This window comes from Ursus americanus, chromosome 7, assembly GCF_024610735.1.
Source record: "Ursus americanus isolate L20-20 chromosome 7, mUrsAme1.1.p, whole genome shotgun sequence".
Taxonomy (NCBI): Eukaryota; Metazoa; Chordata; class Mammalia; order Carnivora; family Ursidae; genus Ursus; species Ursus americanus.
In genome coordinates, this window is record NC_142133.1 from 5,798,916 (window position 1) to 5,817,036 (window position 18,121).

Here is an 18,121-nt window from a genome sequence, read left to right on the forward strand (position 1 = left end):
TCCTCTGCAGGGTCGAGTCTGCTTTTGAAACTCTTTATTAAATTCTTTAGTTCAGTTATTGTTTTTTCAACTCGAGAATCTCTTTCTCTCTTCCTCTCTCTCTCTCGATGGTTACTATTTCCTGTTGAACTACTTATTTTGTTCATGCTTTTTGTTCCTAATTTTGTTTAGTTGTCTGTGGTTTCTTGTAGTTCACTACACTTCCTTAAGAGGATTAGTCTGAATTCTTTGTCTGACAGTTCGCAGATCTCTGTTTCTTTAGGGTTACTTATTGGAACTTTATTAGTTTTCTTTGGTGGGATTATTTACTCGATTCTTCGTGATCCTTGATTCCTTCTGTTGAGATCTTCACATTGAGTAATTGTGTTCTTGGTCCAGACTTTACAGCTTTGTTTTGGCAGAGACAGTTCTTCACCAGTCAGCTCAGTTTGGGTTTCTGAGTGTGTCTACTGGTAATGTCCTTGGGAAGGTGGGCCATTCTATTATGGTCTCTTTTGGGGTGAGGCACCTGTTCAAACTCTTAGGAAGTGGATGGGGATGTACGCCACTGGCTAAGAACAGTTGGCTAGTACTGCTAGCTCGGTTTCCTACCCAAGTGAGGCTATAGGTGGGCTTCACGGTTTTTGGGTATCTCTGATCAGGCTTACCAGATGGTCAAGACTGGGTACCATATTTGGTAATAGATGAGGCTATGAATTAGCTTCCCTGCACTGGCAGGGAAGCAGAACAGAGCCCAGAACCTGTACAACTCATTGTTTGGGTGCCCAAAGCAGGTTAGAGCGTACACTGAAGTCCCTGCGAATGTGGGGCTAGCAGTTTTGCTCTGCCGAGAGGAGAAGCCAGGACTGTGCCCTCTGTTCAAGTGCCTCTCTAGGTCGGGCTATGGAATGGGCTCTGCTGCTTCCTTTTGGCTCTGGTTAGGTTTTTTGGTTGGACAGGTTGAAGGTCGTATTCAGTGATGAGTGGGGCTATGAACTAGATTCCCCACCCTGGTGCAGCGGGAGCAGCAGTTCTAAGGCTGGCAAAGCTCTTTGGTTGTTGTCTCAACTCAAGCCAATCTGCACCCCAAGTTCCCTGACCAAACAGGGTCCCTGGATTTCTCTGCAAACTATTGGCTTCGCCAGGGCAGTTTTGCTAAGTAAATACGAAACAGGCATCTGGACGAAAATGAAACAAAACAAAACACACTGCTAGATGTCCTATCACCTCTAGGGAAGGCACCCAAACCAGAAGGTGAATGATTCTTCCAGAGACGTTACGTAGAGAACATGACCATGACATTGCAAAAATGAGCCAGGACACTTGTGTAAACTATATCTTTATGTTCTAGGTCGGAAAGCATTATCACTTAAAATGTAGAAACATTTTCTTTTTTACTATTTGTTCCAAGAATACGACGTAGTGTCTGAAATTTCCTCTTTTCCCCATATTATGAACCAGGAAGATTTTTCTGATGGAGAAGATTACTAAAAGGGATCAGGAAATGTGCTTTTCCGAGGTATAATTCTCCATAAGAAAAGGCATAGACTACTAAATTATCCAAATAAAGTGGCATGGGTTATTAAATTAGCCCTCCGATGTTGGGAATGTATGGGTGAGCATTCACTATGTAATATTGCATGTTCAGACTGTAGATCCAGAATTTTTTTTTAAAAGCCCTTTTGCCAATAATCTGCTGTGAGGAAGCAGTGCAAATTCATTAAAATTGAGGAAAGTGCATCATGTATCCGTATCCTAAAGCGGCTGGCCCGTTTGGATTGAAATGAGTGATAATTTAGCTCCAAATGCCAGTTAAGTTGGTGAGCTAGTTAACGCGGTAAACAAATTAAGTGGGCTAAATTTTAAAAAATAGATTGGGTGACTAAGTAGATAGATGAAAATCAAAGAATGCTATAAAGGGAATATGGGCACAGCCTCCCAAAGGAGACGCTTCGCGTGCTCCCACTTCCGGAGAAGTGAAGGAAGAGATGACAAACGTATTTTGTAATTATTGGAGACCAATGTGCAACTTTTTGGGTATGTAAAGTAGGAAAACTAGTGGAGAAAATTACCTGAATAAAAATCTGGTGTTTACAACAAAAATATTTTTTAAACGCCTGCATATGTTTTGAATATTAAAAGGTCTTCCTTTCTCATATTTTGGTTCTGCCTTTTTAAACAGCTAGTGGATTTATCAGCATTCTTAACCTGAGTCAGATGATTTGGCCCCTTGGTGATTTTTCTAGTGCTTCTGATACCTATTTCAACTTGTTTTCTAAGGAGACGGTATGTACTTAGTTTTTGCAGACGTAATTTGGAACCTTTCTAACTCCCGAGTTTTAGTATTTCTCATTTGATTTGTAGTATTGTTCCTTTGATTTTCTTCCCGTTTGCCTTTCCTCCCCCCCCCACCCCTTAAAGTCTAACATTCATCTCCCATTCCCACTTTCGTTTTTTCTTTTTCTTTCCTCCGTGGTTCACTTCTTTCCCAGTGATATTGTTGCCATTTCTTCTCTGCCGCACCATCGCGTTTCTCTGTCATTTTTCTTTTGTGCGTCTGTCGACTCCCCTTGACCCACAGCATCCTCGTCTCTTCCTGTTCCTTTTTCTCTTATGGACACAGTCATGTTGTCTTCTTTCTATGGGGGTTTCCCAAGCTACTGGAAAATTCAAACCAATGCATGTTGATGGACAACTGATCTTACATACAGTATTGGATTTCTACTTGGCCTTCCTCCCTAATTTCTTGCCCACAGTCGCTCAGGCTTGCCCTCTGTCTTCCTAATGGATACCAGCCCTGTCTTCTTCACTTGCGTGTTTGGACCCTCCTTTGTCTGGCAGGCTTTGGTTACATCTAAGAAGCTTGAGGTTGAGAGGTCTGCCTCGCCGACTTAGCATGGGCATTTTATTTGATTGTTATTTTTTTAGATCTGTCTTTTTTTCTAAGTTTTTAATTGCAGTTAGTTAACATACAACATTGTATTAGTTTCAGGTGTACAGTAAACATGGACCTTTTAGTACATTCTTCTCCACAGCTAAATACATGGTACCTCCCCACCCAACCTTTTTGGAAAAGACCTGGTTGGTAGCAAGAAGACCCCTTAGATGGGAGGCACTTGTGCGTGTTGAGTCACTGGACAGACAGACAGGGTTCGGACAGGGGCCCTCTGCTTACACCGCGTGTATCACCCTGGGTAAGCCACTGAAGTCTCTGCACCTCTCTGCATTCTTGGAGATAAGGGTTTTTGTGTGAATTTTGTACCTGGAGCACTTCCAGTAAGTTTTCATTCCTTCTGTACCCACCTGTGGTTGAGACCTCAGAAAACTTAAAGCGGGACAAGTTAGGCCCAGTAGACACGGTGGGTGTAGCAGAAGCGAGGGGTGATAGAAATAATGCCATTACCATAGCGCTCTCAGCATGTCAAAGCAGTATTACCGTCCATTTCATTTTATCTTGACAATGACCCCGAGGTCTGGTGAAGACCCGTGGCTTCTCAGCGGCGAACTGGGGCATCTCTTTGGGCTACCGCTGCCATGTGATGAATTTGGGAGGGAAGAAATGCCCACTAAAAAGCCACGTGGCTATTATGAAGGTAATGGCTAGTAAGAGATCATTCTGAGTGTGGAAAATTGGAGCCATTCGGCCTCGTAGAAAAGAGGAGTTTTATGTTTCATTCCCGAGTTCAGAGAAAAGAAAACCTTTCCTTTTCTTTTCCTCTTTGTTGTTGTTGGCAAGACTCTGTAAGACTGCAACTCACATATGAGACACACTGGGCCAACTTTTCAAAGAGCCTCTATACTTTGCATGTGTTAGATTTTTCATGCATAGCTACAGCGCTGGGTGGTGGTAGAGCTTGTGGGGTGCAGGGGAGGGTGGGCACAGATGGGTTTTTCACATTTGCCACCTCACTTTGAATGTGTAAATGTACTAATTTTGTGAGATTTGGTTTTCTGAAAAGTAGAGTTCCTGAAGCAGACTTACAGCTACAGCAGTGTCGTCTTCAAGTGAACAGCTCTGAAAACGATCAGAAATCTGTGCCTGTCTCCTGGACAGTGGCAAGAAGGTGGTGTAGTGTTTGAAATAGAAATTGCCCGAGCGGGAGCTCCGGAGTGTCTTGTGGTGTGTGTGGGCTAGGCGCTAGTACGGGGCATGTCATGCCTTTTTCCTAGGCACTTTTTGCCTCAAATGGACCTTCACTAGGGAGTGATTCAATGTCTCAGAGTTAGTGATTTGATAACAGAGAGCCTGGCAGGCTCGGTTTATTCTCAGAAAGACCTAGATTTCTTCTTTCTCATGTGAGCCGCAGTAACTTGAAACTCCTAGTTTTGTCTATTTGCCATCAATGTCTGTTAGGATTGAGAAGGGTACGTTCTGGGAGAAAGTACCCATCAAAACCTCAGCGGCTTAAAACTGCAAAAGTTTATTTCTTTTTTTCTTTCCCTTTTTTGTTCTTTTTGTGGGTTCTGTGTCTTTGCTATTTTGTTTATTTATTTTAACTTTCATTCCAGTATAGTTTCTAAAATTTTAATTCCAGTGTAGTTAACGTACAGTGTTATATTAGTTTCAGGTGTACGATATAGTGATTCAACTCTTCCATCCATTGCCTGGTGCTCATCATAAGTGCACTCCTTAATCCCCGCCCCCTATTTCCCCCATCCCACCCCCCACCCCCAAATTTTATTTCTTGATCCCATTGCATGTCCATTGTGGGGCAGAAGGGGTGTCAGCCAGCCGTAGACAATGAGGGACTCAGAATGCTGGAAGCTCTTCTCTGCACCTGTTTCCACACTCACCATAGTGAGAGGAAGGGGACATGGCGAGGCTTATCCTGGCTAAGGCTTCTGCCCGGAGGGGACACCTGCCACTTCTCACATTTCATTGGTCAAAAAGTCGCATGACCACGCTTCACTTCAAAACAGTGGAAGGAACATTCAATCCTACGCCGAGCCTAGGAGGAGAAGAGAAATTAATAACTTGCCTATGACTACCTCATCAGCCATGAGACATCATCACGCAGGGAAGGGATTTGTCTTGTGTTTATGGTAATTAGCACTGCCAGTGTTAATTTCTCCGCCCCGGACATTTCTGAGCATTGGTAAAAAGTGTTGTCACATATTTCCACAGTCGTCCCCATGAAGTGAACGTTTTGCATCCTTGAAAGCTTATAATACAGCAGCTTCAAGGACTATCAATACTTTGAAATGCTTTCGGTGACAATGATTATGAGGAAAGTAATAGTGAAGAATAGAAACTTACCCGCAGAGAGAAATCCATCCCTTAAGCAGTGCTTTCACTCACTTCTTTCTTTTGAAAGTGCCTTTCAAGTCTTAATCAAAGGATAACATCTTCATGACCAAATTAATCAACATTTGATGGATAAGGAAGTTAAGGATCAGAGAAGGTACAGTAGACTTCTGTGGTCTCTAGGATAGAAGTTAAAGTGTTGAATTCATGTTGGGGGATTTTACTGTGATCACCAAAACCACCTCCACCTCCACCCTCCGTACAGACAATCCTTCCAACCACCACCCTCCCCCCACCAACCACCATCATCACCACCACTACCACCATCTAGTATTAGAAACACAAACTGCATGGCTCAAACAATGTTTCTTTTCAGACCAATCAGGGGAACCATAAAATTAGGTAAGATTTTTAGCAATTAGGTTTTTTTTTCCTTGTACATTTCATAATCCAGGAATTAAAAAGGTCATGGAGGAGGATTAGCGACTCAGAACTACATTGGGGACTAGGTTTGGACTAGACTTGTCTTTCTCCCTCTTCAATTTGTCTTTTTATTTTTCCCTTTCAATTTTCTTCCTGGGGTACTTTTTCTCCCTGCTTTACAGTTGAAAGAGAACCAGCACTAAAAAATGCCACACCCCATGACCTTGAGGTTGCAGAAAGGGGTGGGGTAGTAGTGTATTCCAGTAGCACTTACTTTACTTAGGTACAGCCCTTTGAAGATCATGGATGTGGCCAGGATTGCCAAAGTTGGGGCCATTTTTCCTGCCAAACTCTGCTTAGAAACCAGCACGGGGAAGCACAAGGCCCAGTCCGAAGCAAAGTGGCACAATTGCCCGGTGCAGCAGAGGGATTTGCAGGGTCGTTGCAACCAGCAGGTCTCACTTCATGAATTCACCTGTCTGCTCTGATTTGGGTGTGATGCTCCAGGCTCTGGAATACTGTTCAGAGTGGACTTTCTTTGGAGGTGATTCTCACTGGCCACTGAACTGTGGAGATCAAGGTTCTGTCTTAGCCTGTCTGGCTAATGTGGGAAAGGATGGCGTCTTGGACCCTTGCCCATGGCCTGTGTACTGTTACCAGTCTTCTGCAAGGCCTCAGGCATTTGTGTCTTTAAATACCCTTGCTGGCTGAGGTAATGATGGAGGGTAGAGAGATTCTGGCCCAAAGCTAACACCCTAGAGCTTTACTAACCCTCCACCCCCCACCACCAAATATTAACAAAACAAGGACGTTATCACATTACCAATCCGGGCTGCAATTGACTATTTGCCAAGAATTCCACGCTTCCACCTCACATAATACATTTTATTTTTCTTTTGGGGATTTGTTTTCTGAATCAGTTTACTTCTTCGTGGTCCAATAATCACCAAATGGAATTCTCTCCATCTTTCATCCTTCATCATTAGGGGAAAATACAGTATCATTTTCTGGCAAGAAATAAATATCTCAAAATGAAAGACAATATTTAGTGACCAAAAAAAAAAAAAAAAAAGTCCCTCAAGAGCACTACTTTTCTGATGAATCAGAGCTGGAAGTGATTAAGGGCTCAGTGCATTAAAACAATGAGCACTCACGTCCATTCCTTCATTTTCATAAGAAAATCAAACATCCTCTTTTAAGGAAGTGGGGGGCTGCTTAACAAATCTTTCAAGTGAGCCATAGATAAGTGCATTGGCATGGCTTGAGGAAATGCATAGAGGAAATTAAAAATATTTATTTTATTGAACTAATATTCCCAGTTGGAGATTAAAGTAGCGAATGGAGCCTACAACCGTCAGGTAGATGCTATTTGGCCATTTAGTTTCTATTTATTTTGTTCCTAACTGTCAACTTGGACTTGAGTAGAAGTTTTAAATTGTAATTACTAAGTGGTTGTAAGAGTGTTCCTTTTGTATAAAACGGGATTGTCTCAGATTGTATTTTAGGGTAAAAATATGCGTGGTTTGATTTTATTTGAATCGGTGAATTTTTTTTTTTATATGTTCAGAATTTGAAATTCCTGGGTATCCTCAGGTTGCCTAAAATTTTGCTGTGTTGTAGAGAATTATGATTTCATGATTGTGTGAGTTTGGTAAGGTTCTTATACCATTTTGCCATGGATTTCAAAAGAAAACATTTTTAAAGGCATTATGTAGGGGGTGCCTTGGTGGCCCAGTTGGTTAAGCATCTGACTCTTGGTTTCAGCTCAGGTCCTGATCTCAGGGTCATGAGATTGAGCCCCGCGTTGGGCTCCATGCTCAGCAGGAGGTCTGTTTGAGATTCTGTCTACTTCCTCTGTCCATTCTGCTCGTGCACACACACACACTCTTTTGCTCAAATAAATAAATAAATCTGTAAAAAAAATAGAAAGGCATTATTTAGAAATCAGGGCTAGCTATTTTCATTTCAGGTTGCTACCTCTTAGCTACTGGATCCAGACATACTATTCCAGCCTGGCTGTGGTCAGTTCAATCATCAGTGTCTTCTTCCTGGGTGGACAACTGTAGTACTTTTTAGTTTAGACGTATAAGGGAAGGGATATCTGGAATGCAGACCCGTCACATTGAGATAGTCATGTTTGCTCAAGAGGCAGACAGTAGCTACCATAGTTAAGCTTCCATCAGTAGATGCTATGCTCCAGGCAATAGACTAAGGAATTTATGTCTGTTATTTCTTGTGGAGACAGTTACTGTTTTGCCTAACTATAATTATCATCATTTTACAGGTGAGGAAATTGACCTCTCAGAGAGGATCCCTCACTTTCCCATGAGCCCCTAGCCGGCAAGTGCCAGAGCTGGGGTTCTCCTGGTTGGTGTCCCGTTGGGTCCCCACCAGATGTTGTGGGGCTTCTCTTACAATGGCAGAGACCCAGGTATTTCAAGATGGTCTTAAAGCTCCTGGGGCAGAAGGTGATAAATGCAAAAGCAAGGCTACATCCCCGTCCTCTTCCAGTTCATAGAAATTCTCCTGCAAAACAGCCATGCATTTGTAGGCCGGCTTTTCCATGGAAAAGCTAGAGTGGGCACACGTTCAATTCAATTCCCACTGTGCTTTCTCACAGAGGCTCTTCCACAAGATTACAAAGACTGGGAACCTAGCCTATTATTATTAATAATTTTTAAAAGTTATTCTGGCTTCTTTCAGGGCCATATCAGTTTCAAAGATCGCTGTCAGGGTGGGAGCAACTGAAGTTGAAATGGCCTGAATGCTAAATGTAGCCTGAGAGCGGAAACTTTGTTCTTCAGAGTTGAAAAGTCGGTGGAATATTCATAGAAATGTAATATGAGCACAGGATACCGAGTCAGTGTCAAAACTTTGTTCCAAACCATATTTGCTATTTGTAAAACTGGTTCCTCAGGGCCCGGCTGGGGGATGAGAGGACAAATGGATTACAGCATGCCCTGAGTCAGGGCTGTGGGTTGGGGGCTCCCTTCCCCATGGGGCTTTTCTCCCCAGGAATAGGGTTCTGGGGGAACAAAGGTAATGGGGTCCAGCCCTTCCAGTAGGACCATCTCCGTCTCAGATACAGAAACCTTTCCTTCGTGTTTCACCTAAGGTTTGTGCCTGAGTTTGAAATAGAAACTGGGGGGGGGGGGGGGATCTGTGGAATGTTTTGCACATGCAGAAGTGACACCATTTGCTTTTTCCTTGAAGTTCTCCTGATTGAGATATTGATTAAAAAAAGTCATGGTGGCATGGATCCCAATGAATATCATCTTCAGATGCTGGAATTGTATCTTAAAACTAACCAAAGGACTCACCTACTGATGACCCAAATTTCCTTTCAAGAATTAACAAATTCTCTCTCGTTTTCCCCCCCATGGAACTCTACTCATCTGTAGTTAATCTAAGAATTAACATTTAGCAAATTACTGCCTTAAATGAGGTATGCGCCTGGTGGCTCAGTTGATGAGAACCCTGTGCTAATGAGCTCATGAGTTCAGTCCTCAAGAGGGCTGGTTGCCTTCACCATGGTCCCTCTCTGATCCCCAGCCAGGCCTCCGAATGCACACTGCTCACAAGTGGCCTTCTGGGGGAGAATCAACACAAATTCTTCATCATTTGTGGGGGGGGGGGGGAACCAACTCAAAGCAGATGCCTTGAGTTAACTTAGAGCATGAGAGTTATCCCCTGGGGTAACAGAATGGTACCCCAGAGGCGGCGAGGGTTTCTTGCAGTCTGTGGGGGTGCCACACTTCCTGGGGTTGGCTTCCGGGCTGGGCAAACAGATTTGACGGGCACAGGAGGGGCCAATCCTGCAAAGTGAAAGGGGCACTGTCACATAGGAGCGGTAGGAGGCTGGATGCTTACTTATCCAGGGGACAGACTCAGAGGGACACTTGCAGGGGGAGTTTTGTTGAACTTTCAGTAATCACTTATGTAAAAGATGGATCATTCTGGGCCTTCCCTTTAAGTCAGTAGTCATGCAACCCATGGGACCGTTTCTCCCACAGCCAGGCCACTCCAGCCCATTGTCTCAGGCTAGCAGGAGACACAGTAGCTAAGAGCTTGAAGAGCAGGGCTGGTTCTCGCTCTCTTGCTTGCTCTCCATTTTCCGCTCTCAGAAACCACCTTTTCAGAGCCAGGCCTAGGTCTGAGGCTAAATCTCACCCGAGCATGACCGGATGCATTGATAGCCTCTGAGGCCATTTCTTGGGTTTAGGGAAGAATAATGCCTAATGACCTCCAGCTGTGCTCGGTGGCACTCCCTGTTGAGACCAGCCACTCCCACTGGCTCCCTTCTGTTTTCCAAGAATGCCTTCTTCAGGGCAGCGGTCAGATCTTTTTTTTTTAATTTTTAAAAACTTTAATAACTGCATCCTTATCACCTAGCAGAATGCTTTCTGTATAGAAGTTCAATAAATACTTGTTGAATATTCAGTCGTGCAACTGGTTCCATTTAGACAAAGGCAATTTTTTAAATGTTACAGTCTTATTTTTCTCTTTGCAAAATTATATGTGCTTACTGGAAAAAAATTAGAAAATAGAGAATAAATATCACCTGTAATGTCATCACTTGGAGATAGCCTTTCTTGGCATTTTGGGGTGCATGATATTTACATCTGTATGCGTACCTATCATCTACACAGGACTCAGACAATACATATTATTGTGTAATCTTTTTCTTACTTATATAAAAATCTTTGCATGATATTATATATTGATATTGATATGATATTTTTCCACCTTATTATTTTTAATTTTTTTTCAGAGCATTTTATTGCATGACTGGACTTCAGCTTAATCAGTCACATATTAAAATCTCCTTGTAGCTGAAACTTTCTGCATAGTTTTGCTTATTTCCTTGGGACAAATTCCGACAGGAGGAATTGCATGGTTCCACGGTTTTCTAATTCACAAGTTACGGGTCAGAGAGGTGCCACCAATATGAACTCCTGCCTGCAGCAAACAATGTAGCGTACTGCCCCTCTCCTCCCTTGCTGGCAGTGTTATCATTCTTTTGTATATTCTCGAACTCATAGGCAAGAAGATATCTGTGTGTTTATACTTTGCATTTCCTTTATCAGTAGTGAAACTGAATATTTTTTCGGGTGGCCATTTTAATGTTTGCTTTGCAAGGTGTCTGTTAACGTCTTTGAAGACCCATGTATTTTGGGGGCTAGTAGACCTACTCCTCTCTGTTTTAATAAGGTTATTGTAAGAACTAGCGGAAGCAATCTGTTTGAATAAGTTTGCAACTTACAAAGCAATACACAAATATGTTGACTAGATTTGTGACCCGGTAGGGTGAGGGTCAGAAGGAATGGTCACCTGAAGGCAAATGGGGTGAGTAAATGGGTTCCAAGCAAAGGCCTGGGTGAGCTTTGCCAGAGGAGGGGCGGGGAGAGACACCCGTGAAGAGTGAGAAAGGGAAAGAGGACGTGGCCTGAAGATTTGTTACTTTGAGAAAGTCACTGGAAATAGACAAGGTCAGGGATAGTACAGAGCCCGGCAGCTCCAAACGGGAGCCAATTAGACACAGAAGGGAGAAGATGAGCAGGGGAGCTATAGGAAACGAAAAAGAGGGTCCCAGGGATGGTCTGTGGTCTCCCTGGGAGGTGGGGTGCAGGCATCTCCTCAGATGTCCCTAAACCAGCAACAGAAAAAAGAAACACCAGCAGTGCCCGTTTCTCTGAAGACTCATCTGGAGTCCAGTGTGAACAAGGCAGGCGTGTTTAAGAACAGAAAGGGAGACCGGTGCCACTGCACACAGGTGTGGTCATCTGCCTGGAGCACACCTGTACTTTCCTGTAAATCTTGGGAGTTACCACACCTGGAGAGGGAATTGAAATACATAAATCAGTGGTAATTAAATAAAGATAAAATAGTGCCCTAAAATTGCCCTAGCTTATATAAAATTATATATAAAGGTATGTAATATATCATTATAAATATGTTATAGACATATGTATTACTATATATAGCATGTGTGTATATATATTATTATATACATAAAATACATGGATATAGGCTTACGCATGCTTGCCCACATCTCCAGAGAGTGGTAATAAGGTGAGACAGGGAGAAGGAATTATTTTTGCGTTTCCTCACATTTTTAAGTGTTGTTTCACTTGTTAACAACAAATATATATTCATTCTCTAACTTGTAACTGGTCGAATGCAGAAAAAAAAAAGGTTAAGCCGAGAAAGGCGTGTGCCGTGAGGGTGCTGGCCACTGTCCCCTGGGCAGCGTGGGCGGGGATTCGTGAGGGCGGCAGAAGCGGAGGTCCCGGGCTGTCACCGGAGCCCCTGCTAGCTTGGACAGAGGAGCCCCTGGAAGCACCTGAGAGTCACACCTGGGCCCCGCAGGGCGCTGAGCTCTTTGGCATGTCACACTTAGATGACAGGGGAAGCTGTGCCTTCTTGGCAGGCAGGACTCTAGCCAACAGGTAAGACATTTCCAGGCCACCTGTTTCCAGATCAGGTGAGCGTCGCCACCTGGCAGGGAGGAGGCACGGGTTCATTGCAGGGGAAAGAACTTGAGCTTGGTGCAGGAGGAAAAATGAGAACTTTTCTCCTTCAGTTCAAGGGCTCCCCGGGCAGCCGTGAAACAAAGTATCTGACTGGGCCTTTCTGTTATTGTACATCAGGTAAGGCTGCTTTAAGGCAACGGGGCACCCTGCAGGGTTTGGGTTCCCCTGTCCTGCGGTCTGGAGAGGAAGTGGGGAAAGGAGACTGAGCTGATCTCTGACTTTCTGGAGCTACACTTGAGTTGGGGAGAAGGATGGACGGCACACGAGGGACCGCACAGAGAGAGTGTCACCGCTGGTAAGATTGCTCTGAAGGAAACCAAAAGGGGTGGGAAGATCAGGGCTGGGCTCCTTTGGGTCTGGAGGCAATGGAAGATCTTTCGGAGGAGAGGACATTGAAACGGAGTCAGGAAGGAAGAGAAGGGGTCAGCAGGCGAGTAGCCAGCCGGCAGAAGGGGGACCCGGGAGGCAGGGCTCCAGTTCAGACTGTTGGCCATGTGTCTGGAGAGCGGCGAGTGTGGGGAGCTGGTCAGGATGAGGTTTGAGAGGCCAGCAGGCAGCAGATCCTACCTGGCCTCATAGGTGGCTCAAATCTGGATGTTTGATTTCATCCTCAGTGCAAAGGCAAGATAAAGCGTGCTTAGAAATCCGACATAATGATGCAGCGTCTAAGCTTCGACTCAGCATGTGTAAAGATTCGTTGAATGAGCGCAAAATAAATAAACGGATTGATGCTCCAGGGTCCGAAAATGTCCCATGTTTTGTTTTGTTTTATTTTATTTTATATATTTTGATGTATTTTATTTTTAAGCTGTGGTTTTGACTTCTCTTACATGAAAAATCACCCCCGCTTAGATTTATTTTCACAAAAAGCCCAAGCTACGGTCATGTGAATGAAGTCTGATGCTGCGGAGCAGCCTGAAATCAAAGGAAAGGTTAATGAGACCCTGTCTCCACTGCATGGAGTGTATGAAGCGCTTCCGCAAACGGGACGCGGCCATCTTTGTCATCCCCCAGCGTGCTGGGCGGAGCAGGTGCTCCTGCTGTTTCCGTGGTAGCTCCAGATGAGGAAACCGTCTCAGAGAAGGGAGCAAAGACTGGGGAGGGCCATATCCCTGTGAAACCAGCAGGCACCTGGGAGTTAGTGTGAGGTAGGGAACAAACATGGACTTTGAACTGGGGCAGATCTGGTTTCCAGACCAGCCCCGCACTTGCCCACGGTGGGGCTTTGGAATAGGCACCCTACTGTATGATCCCTGTGAGGCCCATTTTCCATCTTAGAAGGGGGGGGGGGTATACCATTTACCTCATAATATATTGGTGCAGATTAAAAGAGAAGAATTAGAATATCTGCCACACAAGAGACACACAAGAAATATTAGTTTCTGTGTTCCTTTACCTGCAAACATTTAATGAATCCTTCCAAAAATAGAACATCCTTTAGAGTAGAATCTTACCCATTTCTTTGTTGTTGTGGATGGGACATCCAAAAGGATGTTAGGGTTTTTTTTTTTTTTTTTTTTGTTCAGTTTGTGGTAAGCTGACTTTGCACTTTAAAAGGGAAAAGAAGGAAATCTGTAGTACCTCAAACAATGAGCCTTTTTAAAGCCTGCATTAGACTCCAATTTCAAAGAATATTCTTATTAACATACTTTCTTATAAATGGAGCGCTGCTCATCAAATATTTATAAGTAGTAGCCCGAGAAGCCAGCACAGTGCTTGGAAAGCCTGGGGACATTTCCCACGTGCACTGTGGGATGGCGTAGGCAGGGGAGACCCTTTAATTTTGTGACATGGTTTGGGGGCTCCAGCGTGAGCTAGTCTTGGCATGGTTTCTCCCTGCTCTGGGCCTGTTCTGGAGCCTTTCAGGACTCCCACATAGACTGTCCTTGCAGGCAACTCCCTTTGAAGTCCCTGGGAGCTCTTTGAATGGAAAACATACACAACGGGGTGTTGATGCAAATAGGCATCAGACCTGATGTACGTGGGGGAGTAAAGGTGCTTCTCACCCCAAATATTAGCTCTTTAGCCCAGAAAGCACGGTTTGATCATTAAATAAAAAAAGTCATCTCTCCCCCGCAAAACCCCACAGTCTCCACCAAAGCTCCACCATCTCCATTTGCTCAGGAAATGATTAACCTGCTAATTACCTGAGAGTTTTAATTAAGCAACAGATATAGACAGTGCAGGGCTCTGTTTTTACTTTAAACCTATCAATAAAGTAAAATTCTCAATTCCAGAGCAACTTGCTAAATGAAAAAAAAATAAACATTACTATCTTTTGAAATATCACTCATCGAGTGTGATAATTTAGAAAAATATCTCTATTAGAGATAGTTAGAGATATTTTTTGGTCGCAAATGCAGTCGCGGATGTAGCACAAAGCGGCAATTTGTAGACAGGTTAAGTAAATTAAATCACTCACTGTCTTTTTTTTCAATGGCTTTAAAAGTTAAAGGTAATTTGCAAAGAAAATGCTCAGTTTGAATTGGTTTGTAATATCTGTTAATGATCTTAAAAAAAATCCACTTATTCACAATCCGGTCCCTGAGGGAGTTCCAGCTTGCTATCAGAAAAATTTCTTAAGTCTGAAATGTCATTAGCTCGTGATTCCTTTGAAGTAAAAAGCCCTGAAAAAAATAAATTCTATAAGGTATACAAGTGCACAGGACAATCACTTTGATGAATAATATCTGTGTTTTTCGTATCTAAAAACGCAACAATTGAAAGCCAAGCTGCTAAATTATAGAGCTGTCTTCTGAATTACCTCGTCGGAGGTATGCCTGCTCTGTTTATTTCACACGTATATTGCGTTCTTCCATATATTTATAGATTGTTGATGTAAAAACAGTAGTGTTGGAACAATTTTGATTATATTCATTGTGTTTACCTTTTGGAAGCGCAAGGTGTTGCCTAAATACAGCTCAACAGGTGTTGCCATCCCTAACTCAAACAATAGCCCGTTTCGGGGTGGCATCCTGGATCCCGGAGCCAGGTGCCCTGCACCGCGGCGCGAACTCGGCTGGCCAGCGAACTGGCCCGATATTAGATAACAGAGCTGTGAAATACTACACCAAAGGGGAAATTTTCTTCCTGACCCTGGCTGGCTATCGGGTTTTGCCTGGAAGCAGGGGAGTCTTTGTAATACGATATTAGTGTAACTACTAGATGCTGGTTTGGCCGCTATAAATAGCTCATCTTTTTTTTTTTTTTTTTTTGAGAGGAGTTGAATTTTAGTAAACCATTGGCTACAGGTTAATGATACATTTCGTAAGAAAGCATTTCCTGGTAACCAGCCTAAATTTGTTACCTTTTAATCCTGCTTTATATAAGGCTAGCTATGTATGAGCCCCCAGGAGGACCTTCATTGGGTCTTTGTTTTATACATTGGGGCTTTCACTTTTTGTTCTTCTCGCCCACTACTTACCTCTTAGGTAAACTGCCAGGGGACCCAGTTTTTATTCGTTTTTCCTCCAGGGAAAGGTATTCTGTCTTCCTCGTCCGGCTGATTTATAATCATATGTGTGGTCCTTTCTGGTTTCTGCTCTGTCACTGACATGCGGAGAGCACACTGAGCGTAGGTAAGAACAAGCCACTGATTGATTTTAATCAAGATATTTGATGATATTTAGTGCCTCTATTTACTTCATCAAAGAAAAGGAAATCAACACTTGAAACTTTTTTGGGGGAAGCTTTATTGGTGTTCCATATATGGAAGATTACAAAGAGCAGAAGCCGGGACTCAGTGCGTTATCCTGGAGAGGACACATCTTATAATCACCTCCAGGGTCCAAGAAAGAGAATATAGCCAACATTCCTGACCACCTCTAGTATGGGACTCCCTTTTCCTCCTCAAAAATACCCACTCTCCTGATGTTGGACACCATAGATTTGTTTTTTGTTATTGTTTCAACTTCATATGAATAGACCCCTATGGTAAGTGTTCTTTTGAGTCTGGTTCTTTCTTTCAACATTGTATTTGTGAACTGTATCTATGTTGCCGGGTGCAATTATATTTTCCTTGTTTCATTTCATTCCGTTGTATCAATAATATACCACGATTAACCATTTTACCCTTGATGAACATCTGGGTTGTTGGTGGTGTTTTTGGCTATTTCAGAGAGCCACATACACTCTTTCATGCACCTCTCGGTGGGCGTGCATGCATTTCTTTTGGGTATGTAGACTAAGAGGGAAGTTACTAAATTGCAGGGCATGACCTTGATCAGCTTTAAGGATGTCAGTTTTCCAAAGTGGTCGTGTCAGTTTCCACTCCCACCAGCGGTGGGTGAGAGAGATATGCTGCTCTAATTCTTGTTAACTGGTATTTTTCATCTTTCTGATTTTGGTCATTCTGGTGGTATGTAGTTGAATCTCATTACGGTTTTGATTTCCCAGATTATTAAGAAGTTGAGCATCTTTTCATATACATTGGCCATTTGGATATTTTGTGAATGGGCTTTTCAAGGGTCTTGCTCATTTTTCCATTGTGTTGTTCATCTTTTCTTACTGTTTTGTAGGAGATATTTATATATTTTGGATATGATCCTTTTTTTTAGAGAGAGTGCGCAAGCAGGGGTTGGTGGGGAGGGGCATAGGGAGAGGGAGAGAGAATCCCATGCAGGCTCCACGCCCAGAGCAGAGCCCGATGCAAGGCTCTATCTCACTACCCTGAGATCATGACCTGAGCCAAAATCAAGAGTCAGATGCTTAACTGATTGAGCCACCCAGGTGCCCTAAGGATATGATCCTTTTTTGATTATATATATTGCAAATATCATATACCATCTGAGTTTGACTTTTCACTCTCTTTATGGTATCTTTGGATGAATAGAAGATTTTAATTTTTATGTAGCCTAATTTTGCAATATTTCCCTTTATAGTTAGTGCTTTCTATGTCTTATTTAAGAGAGCATTGCATAGCCCAAGGCCATGAAAATATCCTTTTATATTGTCTTCTGGAAGCTTTATTGTTTTACCTTTCACATTTAGAGTCATAATCCATATGTCATTGATTTTTGCATGTGGTGTGAGGTTGGGATCAAATTTGTTTTTTCCTCCATGATATCTACTTACCCCTACACCATCAATGAAAAAGACTTCTTTCCCCAGTGCTCTGAAGTGATATGTTGTCCTAAATTAAGTACACTTACTTACAGAATGATCATAAGAGTTGCCCCCCACTTATTCTGTTAGTATGGTGAGTTATTTAATAGGTTTTTGATTTTTAAAAAAGATTTTATTTATTTGAGAGAGAGAGAGAGAGCACAGGTGGGGAGCAGAGGAGCCTGACACGGGGCTTGATTCCAGGACCCTGGGATCATGACCTGAACCCAAGGCAGATGCTGAACCGACCGAGCCACCCAGGTATTGCAGGTGTTTGAATTTAAACCAATCTTCCATTTCTGGACTCAAACCAACTTGGTTATGATATGTTATTTATTTGAAGTATTGCAGCATGTTTTGATAATTTTTACAACAATGTTTATGCATGAAACTTGCCTGTAGTTTTCCTTGAGTGCAATGTCCTTGTCAGGTGAATTATCAAAGTTTAGCTGGTTCATAAAATGAGTTGGAGAAGTGTCCTCTGTACCTTCCTTAAAAAATTAAAACATAAATAAGTCTAATCTAGTATAGTCACTTAAAACATACGTAGTTTGTCCTAAGTATATTGTTAGTCAAAATTCTCCAGAGAAGCAGAACCAAATGCGCGCGCGTGCGCGTGCGTGTGTGTGTGTGTGTGTGTGTGTGTGTGTATTTATTATAGGAATTGACTAGCACAATTATGGAGGCCAGGATGTCCCACATTGTGCTGTCTGCAAGCTGGAGAGCCGGGAAAGCTGGTCATGTAACTCACCTCAAGTCTGAAGACCTGAGAATCACAGGGGTCTTCATGGGAAGCAATTGTGTAAATCCTAGTTTGATTCTGAAGGTCCAAGCACCA

At 43.0% G+C, this 18,121-nt stretch overlaps 1 long non-coding RNA gene across 3 annotated transcripts in view; it reads left to right on the forward strand.

Moving 5' to 3' along the window:
* Positions 1-11,678: 11,678 nt before the first annotated feature.
* The window catches only part of LOC123776002 (uncharacterized), a 69,979-nt gene continuing 63,536 nt past the window's right edge, over positions 11,679-18,121 (forward strand). For 2 of the 3 annotated variants that reach the window (XR_015725104.1, XR_006775245.2), the window contains exon 1: positions 12,109-12,475. This is a non-coding gene — a long non-coding RNA (uncharacterized LOC123776002). The other variant, XR_006775244.2, reaches the window with a different exon arrangement.